Below are 17,646 nucleotides of genomic sequence, written 5' to 3'. Positions count from 1 at the left end.
TGCAAGGTTTCATTCGTAGTTCTGTTTAGGTCTGTAAACCAGCTGATGTAAGGGTAACGTAATGATGAGAAAGGAGTGCTTGATTTTTAACTGGCTAGATATGAGCATAGGGGTATAAACTTCATTCCAAAATTACAAGTGGAATTAGAAGACTCAAAAGTATAAACCGAATCATGGATACACTTGATACTGATAATGTCAGTTACCCACTTAGAGCAAAATGAGTAAAATCATTACATTTCCCGAAAATTAAATTTATTCAACTTCATGCGATGCCTCTAGTGTTTTCACTTTATGTTGTATACTTTAAATACAAAATAGCGTAGATCTGATTTAATTCTCTCTTTATTTGTTGATTCCTTTTCATTACCACAAAAGTATTTCATAAGAAATTCCACTACCACGACAAGTGATTAAAAATGTTAGTCTTTGTTGCCAGACCCATATATCGCTTAATGTTATACTTGTGGAAACGTTTAGTTTATATAATATATACATACATAATTTATAAATGTATATATATATATATATATATATATATATATAATTTATATATATATATATATATATATATATATATATATATATATATATATATATATATATATATATATATATATATATATATATATATATATATATGTGTGTGTGTGTGTGTGTGTGTGTGTGTGTGTGTAATATAATATAAACTGGACAAATGAACATTAATTGGAGAAAAAAAACGCTCAGTTCGTTGATAATGTCAGAGGAAATGAAGTGTCTGAAACTTTCCTAAAACATTTATGTAACCACTCACTTAAAAAAAAAAAGGAAGGTGAAGGGTTTAAATATTGTTTCATGAATTAACGTGCTTGTAATACATGTTTTGCTACGGAAAAATGAGTGGCTATAAGTATGAGAATTTGAATTAGACAGCAAGAAAATTAGAATTACCGAAATTGTTTAGGGTTTCATTTACTAAGAACAAGATGCCAGTTTTATCCAAAGTAAACAAAAAATAAACAGTTTTCGTGGGGTCCATAATTGGTGTGTTTCTTTGTGCATTGAGTAAAATAAGGTTGAGTAGTTGAAGTAGGAGATCGTAATGGTGACTTCGAAGAGGCGTAATCTCTTCGGCCAGTTGAAGTGGTTTGCAGAGAGTAAAATAGGTCGTTCCTCCTTTTACTCCTCCTCCTCCTCCTCCTCCTCCTCCCATCTCCCTCCTCCTTAAACAGAGGCCCCCAACCCCCGCCCCTTCCTCTCAGGTATTCGTGGAATCAATAACTCAGTTGAGAAGTATACAAAAGAATCATTCGCTGAATGATTCTTTAAAACTCACTTAACTTAGTTTCTAAAGTTTAATTTTTGTTGCTAATTAAGTTTTACAAAATCCTTTTGGCCATTATTAATGCAGGAGAACGATCTCACAATTAGGGCAGAGAGACTGTTACTAAATAAGTCTGACCTAATACCCGAATCAAATGGAATCAGTTTTACTTCTTTTACACAGCTGTAGAAAAGTTATCTTAACCATCACGGATTTTTTATAAGTACAGTGGCTTAAGAATATTATTATTTCACTATGAGATGAAGAAAAATTGGTGTTCTTCAGATGGGAACAGAATGCTCGGTCTAAGTATCAAGAGCTTTTAAAATAAAGCAGAGGCGTTTGAAATTTTCGAAAAGGATAAACTAAGTAAAGGCAACATTTCCTGAGAAAAAAAAAGTTATCAAATGATGTTTAGTGAAGCCTGACTAAGTTTGGCAGATATTGCCAATGCCAGAACTCTCAGTGCAGTTGAGCGCTACCTTATTTGCTAGAATGGCATTAAAGGATCAGATGGTTTTGATTCCTAAAACACTTCCATAAATCCTTTTTTTATATAACACATCAAACATTTTGCCAGTTCAGAAATTATATTTCTTCGTTTATCTTTTATTTTTTTTTTTTTGAGATATATTAAGTGACATTGTATATTCCTTAAACTTATGCTTGGTTTTTTTTTTTTTTGCGTTAACTCACGAGAACGTACCAGTCTGTTCCATAATAACGCTTTCAATTTCTGGGCGTCCGTCCTTAGTCTCTAGCATTGATCTTCAACTCCTTAATGTTCAACCGTAGTTTCACGGTATCCCAGGTCAGACAATGACTATAAAACCAGGTGTTAAATATACGTAATATAAGTATATTTGAAAGAAATGTACAATAAAAACAATTTTCAATCTCCGAGGATTAAAAAAGAAAAAAGTACAAAATTCCAGTGTTATCTCTATTGTATTATCTGTTTCTCGTGAAATTTAATCTATATAAAACAACGCTATGTTGTGGTTTTTACAAATCAACTTATGAAATATTTATGACCTGTGGATACTTTCTTTTTTGTGGGTATTTTTCATTCATGTCTTATTTTTTATCCCCATATCTTTCAAATTTATGGTAGATCTTGCCTTTGGTTAACTTGAAGAACAAGCAAAATTGTGTGTTTCAGATATCTTTTGATCTGATGTAATGTCTTTTTTGTAATTAAATATTATCTTATAAATACCCGACACTTACAGCAGCAAGTCGGATTTCTAGGTTGATAGAAGGCCGTATGAAATCCATTTTTGTTACTTCAAATAACATTGAACGTTTATAATGTTCTTACCCTTTTATTTTAGAACTAGTCAAGGACTGTAAAAAAAAAAAAAAAAAAAAGTAACCTTAATTTATTGAAACCTTCAAGACCGCCAGCTGATGCATAGCCTAAGTGATACCATTAATTTTTTCCAATATCAAAATGTGTGACCACAACGTACTGCTGTTTTAGAGCACCAATAAATTGGTGGGCTATAATCGTGCTGTTGAAAGAAAAACCTATGACTTTTATTTTTGTCGAAAATTTAAAATTAAGTAGTAAAGAGTGAAAATTGCATATCGATTTTCTTGTAGCACGATATCAAGCTCTTGTCTCCCTTTTTTATTAGTTTTCCGGAAAAGAAAACTATTGCACTGGCTTTGTCTGTCCGTTGGCACTTTTTTGTGTCCGTCCTCACATCTCTTCAAAACTACTGAGGCTAGAGGGCTGCAAATTGGAATGTTGATCATCCACCTCCAATCATCAAAATACCAAATTGCAGCCCTCTACCCTCAGTAGTTTTTATTTTATTTAAGGTTAAACTTAGCCATAATCGTGCGTCTGGCAACGATATAGGCCACGCCACCACAGGGCCGTGGTTAAAGTTTCATGGGCCGCGGCTCCTGCATCATTATACCGAGACCACCGAAAGATAGATCTATTTTCGGTGGTCTTGCTTATATGCTGTACAGAAAACTCAATTGCCCCGAAGAAACTTCAACGCATATTTTGCTTGTATCAAGACTCCATCTTCTATTAATTAGCATAATTCGGTTCCAAAAAATATTTTCACTTCGTTTTGCCTACCTAGTCATTTCCTGTTAATTTTTCTTTGATTCATTTGGAACTGAATCACTTAAAAAAGTGAAACTTTGAAATGGGGGTTTATATTAGAAAAAACTTAGCTAAAATTTTAATCCATTTATTTTCTTCAATAACTTTTATTTAAAAGGAGAGATAATTAGTCCAATGCTGCAATGGCATTTTGCATATATATATACATCTTCTTCTTCTTCTTCTTCTTTTAACGTGCTTTTATTCCCATTTTTGCATGGGGTTAGCACGATGCCTTCTTTTGAAGGACTTTTTGATTTGGCTTTGGGGTAGACCTGTGGTCTCGACAGGCTGCCCTGCCTGACATCGCTTAGACCCCGGTACGTATGTTTCATGTATCATACCCGACCCAACGCCCTTTCTTCCCAGCAGCGAGAAGTTATTGCGCGGGTATGGCGAGAGTTCGAGACGTGTGAGATGTTTGTTATGTTTTTAGAAGGTGTTGTAGTGGCTTTGTTTTGTGTGTGTATTTAGTCTGTAACATCCATTTGCTTTTTAAGCAAACCTATCCGTTGATTACATATATAATCCCGGGATGTCTACACGGATAGCAAAGTGTCTGCCTCTCTGACCAGTCGGCTGCGGGTTTGAACCCGCGCCACAGACCTCTACGAAGTCCGAAGCTGCTGTTGTAAACCGACTGAGCCAAGGAGGCTCTGCATATATATATATATATATATATATATATATATATATATATATATATATATATATATATATATATATATATATATATATATATATATATGTATGTATATATATATATATATATATATATATATATATATATATATATATATATATATATATATATATATATATATATATATATATATATATATATATATATATATATATATATATACATAAACTTTTATGCATGGTTCCTTAGTTTAACTATCACCCACCAGTTCTTCATTTTGCCATAACCAATACACGTAAAAGTCATCCAGTCAATCTTTACATATTTTACTGCTTTCACAGTTTTTCATTTCTTTTTTACTTGCTCTTTCAACTCAGCTTACTCAAAATGGTGTGGCAAGAAAGTCATGATACCTTCCCATTTTTCTCTTATTCTTTTTCGGTATTGATAACAAGCATTTGCTTCAAAATCACTTACACATGTCACTAATAATTGATTTAAAAAATAATTCTTTCTCTTATAAATTTCGAATAACTCTCTTTTATCGTCCACCACCCACGCTGTTTCTTATTAAGTGATGTCATGGTACACTTAATCTTAGATTCCTACACAAAATCATATACAGTTATACTTCAAACTTTTATTCTGACCTTCATTTCTCCATTTCTGAAGCTTCCATTTTCCCTCGCGTTCTACCACATTCAAAATCACCCACTTGTCTCTGCAGCTTCTCTTTATTGTTAACATTTACCCTGAGACATGTGCAAGCAACGGACATCTCTGGTTCATTCGCAGATTAATTAATTATCCATCAACTTTATTTATGATTCCTCTGTTCTCTTCATCCAGGAAAATGTGAGGCTCATTGTAACTAAACTTACCTTTATCCCAAACCGATCACTGTTACCTCTGCATTTCATCATGCATTACATTTTCACCCTTAAAACATCAAATTATCCTCAGCAAATTGCATTGTTCATATTCACTTCATATCACTATCAGGTACGCTGCATATAAATGTGTCATTTTAATATCAAACTTCTTCATCTTATGTTTCATAGTTAACAGCAGATGAACCAATATTTCATGGAAAAAACTGGAAGCTTTTAACTATAATTCCCGCAGCATAGGTAGGTGTCAAGAATCAAGGGCTGGGATATGCATTGAATTGTAATTACTATATAAAATCCCATCATTTCAGATAATATTTTTTCTTTACTGTTCTGATTTGCAAAATTTATTTCTCCTATGTTCCATAAAGTGTACACCTGCGTTCAGATACTAAAAACGTGATAGCATCCAAGCTACCAAATGCTCAGTTTAAAACTCAGAAGTAAGATCACATTGCATTGGTCAGCACTACCTGACAAGGAAGGGCGAAAGGAATGTTGGCCCCTTCTTAAATCGGTTAATTGTACTCTGTATATCTCTCCACTTTCTCTCTTTGAACACGTGGCTGTTGGAAGCCCTTTGTTTCAGAGCACGAGGCCGTGAGGAAAGTAATTTCTGGCCAGAGGCAGAATAAAGCAGATTAAGAGAGAGGTGCGACCCCCGCAAGAACACGTGGACCCCAAATCAAGTGATGCGCTCACATAGAGGAATGACACTAGCTCCATCTGCACAAGGAAGCATCATAATCCCTGAACCGAGGTCTTAAAAGGCCTCACCTAAGGAACAAGAAGTTAGAGACCTATCTGGACATTGGCGAGTCACCATCCTTCCCTTTGCATTCCCGCCTCCTTCAGAGCGCCATGCCCCTACCACATGGTCCCATCTTGTAGGGCCTCAGTCTTCTTACGAGTGAAGCCCCTTAAACCCTCCTTCACCACCATTACCCATACTGAAGCCACCTCTTCTATAAGATAAAGTGATCTGACAAAGGTTCTCTTCATTCAGTCACAGTGTTTTAGTCTCGCACCAAACTTCATAATTCATTTCTAGGTGCCCGCATTCCATATTAACCTCGCCTTGTTAGGGCAGTGTTGTGTTAATTCCAGTGTTGAGTAATTCCATAAAATCGCGTGTTCAAGGCATCCTTGGTACCCTCCATGCGCTGCCTTGTCCTGTGCTTATTTTACTGTGTCCTTACTGGCCTTTAATTCGTAAATCTCTCCGTTAGCAGAGGGATCTTTAGCAGTGGAACCACTTCCTTGATTGTGCCTTGGCCTTCATGAACCCCACGGCGCCCTTATCTGCATCGTCATATCGACGGATATGCCTTCAAGTGTTCATAGTTATGATTAATCTCTCAGGCCTTGCCTGCCCGATTAGTTCATTTCATCTTCTGATTGTGCATTTAATGTAAATATACATAACCTTAAAACTTACTCTAATTGTTTACTTACAACTGCCTTGTGAGTAGAGCCCTTTGCTCAGTTATATTACGCCTTTTTCTCCGTTTTTTTTTTTATGATTACCTGAATCAACTGCTGTAATTAAAGTACTGGGGTAAGTAAAGTAATCATTCATTTAGAGTCTATAACTGGCTCATGATAAGCATTCCTCAGGTAAAATCGTAGAAATTTGTTTAATCATTATCTGTCCCCGAGATGAGAGAAAGTTAAGGGGCTAGAATTCTCATGACAATGACATTTTCCTACCAAACCTGGAAGTGAGAAAGCTAAAGGGCAGTTATGTAAATGACATACAAATGTCCTTTCCTCGAGCCAAGGGATGGACACTACGCACTCCTTTGCATTGTAACAGCCAATTATATCGAAAGCGTTTCGTACAACAGCGATGTTAATTTACACTCCGTATTAATCTGACTTATATCACACACATGCTTATAAAATGGATGCAAAACCAACAACTTTAAGTTTTACATAAAATTCAATAGCTGAGCTGAAGCAGATAATATACAGCACTCAAACATTACATATAATTTATATAACCCAGCTACAAGAGAGAGAGAGAGAGAGAGAGAGAGAGAGAGAGAGAGAGAGAGAGAGAGAGAGAGAGAGAGAGAGAGAAATTATAGATAGCAACATTCATTTATCAAATTGTCATCATAGAAGTTGTTGTTATTTGTATATAAAGTTTGGGAGAAATTTAAGAAGTATTCTCCTATATTTTTTACCTTCTTGGGTTGCAATATTTATTGCTCTTAGCTTCCACAAAGCATACATCTGCATTCAAATACCAAAAAAGTTACTTTTTCTTCAATCATCCTCTTTCTTAGAGATGGTGGAAGGTAATGTGGCTAGAATTCTCATGACAATTAGGTTTGCCTACTAAGCCTAGAAGTGAGGATGCTAAAGGGAAGATATGCAAATGACATACAAATGACCTTTCCTCCCGTCAGGGGATGCACACTACGCACTCCTCTGCATTGTAACAGCAAATTGTATCGAAAGCATTTCGTACAACAGCAATGTTAGTTTACATTCAGTCGTAACCTGACTTGTATCATACACCTATACACAAATAGGCATAAAATGGATGCAAAATTCAAATTTTCACGTCTTCAATTGAATTCCAATAACTGACCTGAAGAAAATTATATACAGTAATCAAACATTACATACAATTCAAGTAGTGCAATACTCAGCAACTCTCTCTCTCTCTCTCTCTCTCTCTCTCTCTCTCTCTCTCTCTCTCTCTCTCTCTCTCTCAGAGGATTTCTTTCATCCATCATTTGTTCTCTCAAAATTACTGTGACCGACAGAAATAGTTTCATACACATTTAACGAACCACTAACGCCTGGACATGGTTAAGACCAGACACATCCAGAAGGATAAATGGACTGAACGTAACAAGAGGCAAAATTATATGCAAAGATCACTAACAGACAAGTTAGAAGCGACATAAACCTTCAGGCTATTAATAAAAGTAGAATATTCACTCAACAAACATTAAAAATATATTATGAGATTAAGCTAGAGATTATGGGAATGGAAAATTACAGGACCGAGCCCCTAACCAAGAGAGCACTTTAATAGCTTAAAGAGATAAGGAATAAAAACTATAATTCATGATTAATGACATACAAGACCTACTGGATAAACATGGGTGACAGTAAGTGATGCGGTTGCATGGAAAGAGAAAAAATCAATTACATGTTTTTCATTAGGTTGTAAAGAAGAGAAAAAAACAGATAAATAAAAGAAGTATAGGAAATGGAAGAGAGGACAGGAGCATTTGTTTTAGAGCTTAAATAAAATTACATTAGAGAAAAATATAAAAAAACACAAGCATTTAAAAATAATCGACCAGAGGTAAAATGGATCCGAAGTAAGAGCGCCTGATTCAAATATTGTACAAGTTTAGGCGACCTTGGAGAATTTTGCAAAGACAAATAAATTGTGGACAACCTGAACTGCAACGTGGTTACCGGGAGGATAAAGTAGTATGGTAGATGACAGTGTAATTGTGGTTGACCTCAGCTTTTGATTTATAGTTGGATGACGGAAAGTTTCCAAAAGAATGCGTGGGAGAAGATTATTCCCCTAGTGTAAGAATAACTGTGATCAGGGCGAGTGTAAAAGTGATATATATCTAACAATAGCCACCTAAGTATACCCTGGATGAGGTGTGAGGTGTTGATGAGGTTGATATGTTCTCCATGAGTGGGTAATGAGAGTTGCAGCTAAAAGTGGCGACTAAGGTCTGACAAAGAGTAGGAGATTTATTGAAATACGCAGGATACGATTCTGCAGATCTCTTCCCCCCCTCTCTCTCTCTCTCTCTCTCTCTCTCTCTCTCTCTCTCTCTATTTATATATATATCATACATATATATATACATATATATATATATATATATATATATATATATATATATATATATATATATATATATATATATATATATATATATATATATATATATATATATATAAAACTAGATGCATCTATATGTATGTATGTATGTGTGCATGTTCCAGCATAGCTCTGAATGCATTGAGCAGTTTCAACCAAACTTGGTATACATATGACTTACTATATAGAAAAGAATACTGTGGGGGTAAGACATCACTGGCACCAAACGGGGGTGTGTGTATGTGGGAAGGGGGAAACTGATGAAAATAACTGAACAAGACAGATATTTGTGTCTAATCCATAGTTTTCGAGGTTACTGTGATGAATAGTCACACTCCCGATGCCCTTTAACTCTAAGTTCAGCCCCAATAGGAAAGGGGGAGGGGGTGTGCGGCATGGTGAAAAGGGTGAAAAAGAAAATGTATAAAATGACAGATATTAGTGTCTAATCCATAGTTTTCGAGGTTGCGGAGATGAATAGTGACAACTCCGATGCCCTTTAAGTCCAAGTTAAGCCCCAATAGGATGGGGGATGAGAAGGGGTGAAAAATAAAAGGACAAAAATGACAGATATTAGTGCCTAATCCATAGTTTTCAAGGTTGCAGAGATGAATACTACCACTTCCAATGCCCTTTAAGTTCAAGTTCAGCCGCAATAGGAATGGTTGGGGTGAGAAGAGGAGAAAAATAAAAAGACAAAAGTGATGGATTTTAGTGTCTAATCAATAGTTGTCGAGGTCGTTGAGATGAATAGTCATACTCCCAATGGCCTTTAAGACCAAGTTCAGCCCCAATAAGATGGAGGGGTGGGGCGGGGGATGAGAAAGGGTGAAAAATAAAACGCCAAACATGACAGATATTCATGTCTAATCAATAATTTCCGAGGTTGCTGAGGTGCATAGTCACACTCCCAACGCCTTTCAAGTCCAAGTTCAGCCCCAATAGGAATGGGGGTGAGAGGGAGTAAAATATAAAATGTCAAAAATACTGAGCAATGTAATTGAATCAACTGTCTTAACAGTAAAGGGAGAGAGTGAGAGAGAGAGAGAGAGAGTGAGAGGGAGAGGAAGTGGGAGAGAGAGAGAGAAAGTAGATTGGGTGTTAGGGAGGAGAGAGAGAGAGAGAGAGAGAGAGTGAGAGGGAGAGGAAGTGAGAGAGAGAGAGAGAAAGTAGATGGGGTGTTAGGGAGGAGAGAGAGAGACAGAGAGAGAGACAGAGAGAGAGTCTGTCAGTTGTCATTTAGAGTTTTCCCAGGAAGTGTGGGTTGGTCAGCTAGTGTTTTATATATATATATATATATATATATATATATATATATATATATATATATATATATATATATATATATATATATATATATATATATATATATATATATATATATATATATATATATATATATATATATATATATATATATATATATATATATATGGGCTAATATGTCACTGTAGTCCTGAGTTCTTGTCCTTATATATATATAGCCACGGGACCACGAACTTATCAACTAAAAATTCCCCTTCGGTAATATATATAAAATATATTATTTCAAATTTATAGCGAATTGGATATATAAAGGACGTTTGTATATATAATGCTTGCATATGAATATATATATGATGTATATAATTTCATATATATATATATATATATATATATATATATATATATATATATATATATATATATATATATATATATACTGTATATATACGGGGACCACGAACTTATCAATAAAAATATATATGAAAATATATTATCATATAGAGCGAATTATATTACGTTATATATAATATATATATATATATATATATATATATATGTATATATATATATATATATATATATATATATATATATATATATATATATATATATATATATATATATATATATATATATATATATATATATATATATATATATATATATATATATATATATATATATATATATATATATATATATATATATATATATATATATATATATATATATATATATATATATATATATATATATATATATATATATATATATATATATATATATATATATATGTATGTATATATATATATATATATATATATATATATATATATATATATATATATATATATATATATATATATATATATATATATATATATATATATATATATATATATATATATATATATATATATATATATATATATATATTATATATATATATATATATATATATATATATATATATATATATATATATATATCGAACATTTTCTACATAAAAATGGTGTAATTTTTTCCAGAGAGCTATAAGAGCGAAGGTGCAATACTGTCTGCCTAGAAAACTTTTAAGGAAACGCATGCCTTACCTTAATGTATCTCACTTTATGAGAAAACCAACTCCATCATAACCTTTCTGTTTAAACTCCGTCGTTTCTGCTGAGAAAGTTAAGCCGGATTCTGGAAACCTCATCACGTAATTGAAAGTATGATATGGGGTTTGCGGTTCTAACCTCTTTGTATCTCTCCAAGTATTATGATATCAGGGAAAACTGGCGCGTTGTCATTTGTGTCTTTCGTGGCTTCATTCATCGCCATACCAGGTAAGCGTCCCTTGTCTCTTTGGACAGGTAATTTGATTTGTTTGGAATGGAATTGACAAGTTTTTCCGGGCGCTGTTTGTCCTCCCTATCAACACTGACTGGATGGCTCAATTTTTTTCTGCATTTGAAGTTACTAGAGAACGTTTCCCCTCCTCGTAATAACTCAGTTCATTTGATAATGTAGTCATTATTCCAGAACTTACAAAACAGCGTATTTCAACAGATTATTAGGCGGGTGAATGGAAATCTCTCGGCAAGCATTCGCCCATTGCCTAAATATTGTATTATAAAGAGTGAAAACATTGGCAAAGCTGAAACTGAGAAAACTTTATTGATGTTGATGTATGCATGAAAGTGTTATGTATGTGTGTGTGTATATAAGTATATATATATATATATATATATATATATATATATATATATATATATATATATATATATATATATATATATATATATATATATATATATATATATATATATATATATATATATATATATATATATATATATATGTATGTGTGTGTGTGTGTGTATGTGTGTGTGTGTGTGTGTGTATATATATATGTATTTATGTATGTGTGTGTCCATTGCACAGATGTAGATCTATGTGCAAAAATATGTTATGTATGATGAAATGAGGGGAACGTAAGAAATGAACGTGGATGTTGTCTTGCGTACAACGTAATTTTTCAATGATAAGTGGAAACCCTACAAGATATAAAACACCTCTCTCGTTATTTATAATTTTTCTTTCTTCCAATATAATTCAGCTATTGAAAAACAAATGATAAGATAAATTTGGATATACTAAGACATTTATCACATAAGTTCTTGGAATAAGAAACTACGAATACATTCGAAGTTATAGAAATTTTCCATTCCCAAGTCAGTCTTCATACCTAACCTCTATAATATAGAATAATGTAGAATTTACGGACACTCTCTCCAAAAACAGCATTTGAATTTATTCAGGTCATTGCCCATTGAACACAGACATCAGATTACTACGCCAAAACTTTCAAAATTTTTTCAACTTCGTACAACACTAATCTTTATTGGGAAGTCATTCTTCGCATCTCTCTATTTCCAGGAGTTTGAGCATTTTTTTTTTTTACCTACGAAAGTTGGGTAATTTCTTGCAATAATTTTCGTCTAACACATTCCATGATTTCTTTCTTTCACTTCCAGAAATCTGAAATTATTCTGTCCTACTCAGGTTATTGGTTCATGCTTCACAAACTTTTTTTGAGTTATGAATATTTTCTCACAATTGCTATATTCAGGTACGCATTTATAGCACTTAGGCAAAAATAACTACATCTTTGTTTAATTAATTCCAGTACTGTACCTTCATGTGTGGTCAAAAGTACATAAGAACACGACACTTTCGCTATCGAGTTTGCAAGAAACACTTTAATATTTGGATGCGTAAAAAAGCACATATCTTTGGTAATATATGTAATAAGGTTGGTTATCACTGTCACTTAGGGTCATTGAATTTACTCGATAATTCTTACTGTGAGAATTGGAAAGTCAACACTTTCTGGACTTGAACTCTACCTATTTTCAAGAAGGATGTTGTACTCACTATTCTTATAGAAAAGTATAATTTTAGTGCTCTTGATTGGTTAGTAAGAATGCATCGACGTATTGATCTGAAATTTGCAATTTTAACAGAACGTACCAAAATACTAGGGGTCCATTTGGAGCCTCATGTCCGTGGCAGGGTTCCCCTCTCAGCTACGGGGCCTCAAAGTCGGCCCTTTCGTTTTTAGAATACTGTCTATCAAGCCTTATGGCGGCATAAACAACAACAACGACAACAGCAAAAACAACAAACACATTTAATAATAATAATAATAATAATAATAATAATAATAATAATAATAATAATAATAATAATAATAATAATAACTGTAATTAAACAAATACTCAAACGGTAGGTAAAAACTCCACGTACGTATATATACATACACACACACACACACACACACAGTACGTTATATATATACACATACATATATATATATATATATATATATATATATATATATATATATATATATATATATATATATATATATATATATATATATATATATATATATATATATATATATATATATATATATATATATATATATATATATATATAATAATTAAACAAATACTCAAACGGTAGGTAAAAACTCCACGTATTGATTTGAGTAGGTTTTATATATATATATATATATATATATATATATATATATATATATATATATATATATATATATATATATATATATATATATATATATATATATATATATATATATATATATATATATATATATATATATATATATATATATATATATATATATATATATATATATATATATATATATATATATATATTTATATATATATATATATATATATATATATATATATATATATATATATATATATACATATATATATATATATATATATATATATATATATATATATATATATATATATATATATATATATGGGTTTATTCTATAAGAACAGTTTGTTGCTTGCACACGGACAAAACCAGCTGAAGTGCAAATTTTTCTTTTTGTTCAAGAGAATAGTTCTGGTTTGTTCCAACTACAGTAATTTGTTAAGACTCCAATTTGTTTGTTCCAAGAACAATAGATAACATGCACGCAGACGTTCCCAGCTATAGTGCAGAGGTTAGTGGTTCTGAGAAACGGAGTTAAGGTTATATGGTTCCGAAGAGCATAAATAAAACACCACAACAATGGTACTCTGGTGTGTATGAGTTCAATGAACTGGGTTTGTGGCACTTCGTAGTGCGGGCTCGTTCCGGAGAATCGAGTAAAGATTAGGTAATGCTTGGAGCTCTAGGTACCCAGGTATATTCTAGTAGCTCAGTTTGTTGTTTGGTAACAAAAAGTAATGTTTTTTTTTTTTTTTTTTTTTCAAGAAAATATGGCCTTGATGGTTTGTTCCATGTAGGAGTTCAGGTGGGATTCTTCACAAAAGTAACTGATTTTTTGTTGCAAAGAACAAGTATGATAACATGTACCTTTTATGTATACATAATGGTTGCATGTTAGTGGTTCTTAGAAACGGAGCAAATGATAAATGGTTCCGAAGAGTACATTTCTTAAATTAATCAAACAAGACAACAATCCCAATAATCTGGTGTGAATGATTGTTGGTTCATAAATGAACTCGGGCTAGAATGACTCTTAGTAAGCGGGTCAAGTGATCGAGAATGGAGAGAAAAGATTTTATGTTAAGGGATTGGATATAACAACGTTTTGAGGTAACACAGGTCTCGTGCAGTGGCTGGAATGGTGTTGGGACAATTTTTGAAAGTTCTGGGTTTGTCTCCCCACTCAGCTGACAATACAACCCAAAATTTTTTTTTTTTTGCAATTGAGAGCAAAAAATGTGGCAGAGCACACCGACTTATGAAGATTTGAAGGAGAATGATTAATACATGTAATGACGAAGTGTTACAAAAGTGAGTTGGGATCATTATATGCTCAAAGTAACAGGAGTTTTTTGACAACATGAATGTTTATGAATGAATTAGTACCGAGTTTATGGAAAAAGTTTAATGGTTGCAGCCCAATTGTGTATTTGATTGGGGTTCCACAGAAATGATGTTCCTAGCTGATGACGAGTGCAAATTGTCCAAGATTAATCATGGGAAACAAGACGTTTTTCCCTGATTTTAAAACTTCTAATACTTCATTGTTGGTTGTCATAACATTGACTAAGACGAATGCTTTAGAATGCAAATTCTTGTGTTTGATAAGTATGTCACTGTGATCGTAATATTACAAGAATGATTTTATGCAATGTGAGGTTAAGATTTAAGAAATTCCTTGAAATAATTACAGTAATATTAATTTAACAGAATTTTCTCTGTCCGACTGTGTATGTGGACAATTTTTTAAAAGTTCGTTCTTGTCTCTCCACATCAGCTGCAATTGCAAAGGTTAGGGATGCTACTTTGAGATTGAGAGCAAACACATGCAAGATCATGGCCGAGTCAGCAATTCTTATGCTTGAGGTGAAGAAAGAATGATTAACACAAGGATGTTGACTGACAATGTATCGCCTACAAAGTGGTTCGAATAAAAAGGAGGAACATATGGGCAAAGAACACTTTAGAAGAATTCTGGGAGAAAATGAGTGCCATTAAATTAAACGTAATCCACATTACGAAATCAGAAGACAAGTACGGGATAAAGGCCACTGGGGTTGGCAGCCCTGATAAAATGAACAGTGACGTTAATTGGGGTGCCGGGGATTACACTTCAATGACACTGTTCCTAGGGTTGCAAATGTAATTTCTTTGTCAACCAAGACAGATGTAGTGGGAAACAAGCACTCATTTCTGCATTTTAAAAGGCATGCAACCACTTGATAAATTAACAGCAATAGCGAGGATAAGAGGCCAGTGGTGAGGGCAAACTAAGAAATGCTCTTTTATAAAACACTACTGAATAAACTTGTGATTGAGTTTAACATGACAGGTCAACAGTATCTAGTTGCAGGTGAGGAAATGATTGCACTTGGAAGGATGGGCATGCAATGTTGACAGTGGGTTTAAGATACTAAAGTCATTCAGCCACAAAGAGGGATGGCTGTGAAAGATTAAATTCACAGAATAATGACTTGCTTGGTGGTGTTCTCTGTCCGACTGTGCATGTGCGGGTAAGGGATTTTACGCTAAAAGGGTTCGTTTCTGTCTCCCACATCAGCTAGCAATTGCAAGGTTAGGGATGCTAGTTGCTGAGATCTTGCATAAGCAAGATGCAAGATCATGGCCAGGTCAGCAATTCTTATGCTTGAAGGTGCGAGAAAGAAAACTTACCACAAGGATGTTGCTGATCTGACTGTATCGCCTACAAGGGTGGAATAAAATGAGAAGGAACAGGGGCTGAAGACCCTACTTTAGAAGTATTCTGGAGAGAAACTCTCGGGCCATTAAATTAAACATATCTACAATACGAAATCAGAAGACAAGGAGGGGATAAGGCAGGCCACTGGGGGTCCGGCCACAGCTCACAAAATGAATAGTAGACGTTAACTGGGTGCCGGGGATTACACTTCAATGACACTGTTCATAAGGTTGAAATTGGAATTTCTTTGGTGCAACCAACAAGCAGATGAGTCCGCAGTGGCAAGCACTCATTTCTGCAATAGAGAAAGGCATACAATCACTTGATAAATTAACAGCAATAGCGAGGATAAGAGGCTAGTGGTGAGGGCGACAGAAATCCTCTTTTCATAAAACACTACTGAATAAACTTGTGATATGAGTTTAACATGACAGGTCAGGTCTATGTAATAGTTGCAGGTCAGGTCTATGTAATAGTTGCACTTGGAAGGCTGGGGGTTAGGGGTGATGAATTGACAGTGGGTTTAAGATGCTAGGACTGAGTCATTCAGCCACAGAGGAATATTGGCTGTGAAAGAGCGGGCAGTCACAGAGATGTGACTTGCTTGGTGGTGTTCTGGTCTTTCTCAATGTCCTGCAATGGAGAGCTATTTATCAGCTCCTAGGGTTACCGGCTTTTTGAGCCCGGCAGGCATCCAGATGCATTCTTGGTATGTCCAACTTTCTCTCTGGGTGAACGTTAGGCAGTAAATCGGTACCCCAAGTCATACAGGAGGCACGACATCTTAATCAGTGCCTTGGGTCAGTCAGGTTGCCAGGCATATTCTCCCAGTTCAGGTCAAAAGAGGATTAAAAATAACAAGGGAAATCAGAATGAGATTGAATAGGGAATTTTTCACGACACGCTGTCAGCGGATCGCGGCCAGCAATTTAATTAACAGAAGGGTATTAGGTTTGTTTATTGGGAAGTTTTACTTGATTCTTGAAGGAGAGTTGCCTTAGCAATATATATATATATATATATATATATATATATATATATATATATATATATATATATATATATATATATATATATATATACACACACACAATATATATATATATATATATATATATATATATATATATATATATATATATATATATATATATATATATATATATATATATATATATATATATATATATATATATATATATATATATATATATATATATATATATATATATATATATATATATATATATATATATATATATATATATATATATATATATATATATATATATATATATATATATATATATATATAT

The sequence above is a fragment of the Macrobrachium rosenbergii genome, chromosome 24 (genome assembly GCF_040412425.1).
Source record: "Macrobrachium rosenbergii isolate ZJJX-2024 chromosome 24, ASM4041242v1, whole genome shotgun sequence".
NCBI lineage: Eukaryota > Metazoa > Arthropoda > Malacostraca > Decapoda > Palaemonidae > Macrobrachium > Macrobrachium rosenbergii.
The sequence above is the reverse complement of the archived record's forward strand: the minus strand, read 5'-3'. Positions refer to the sequence as shown.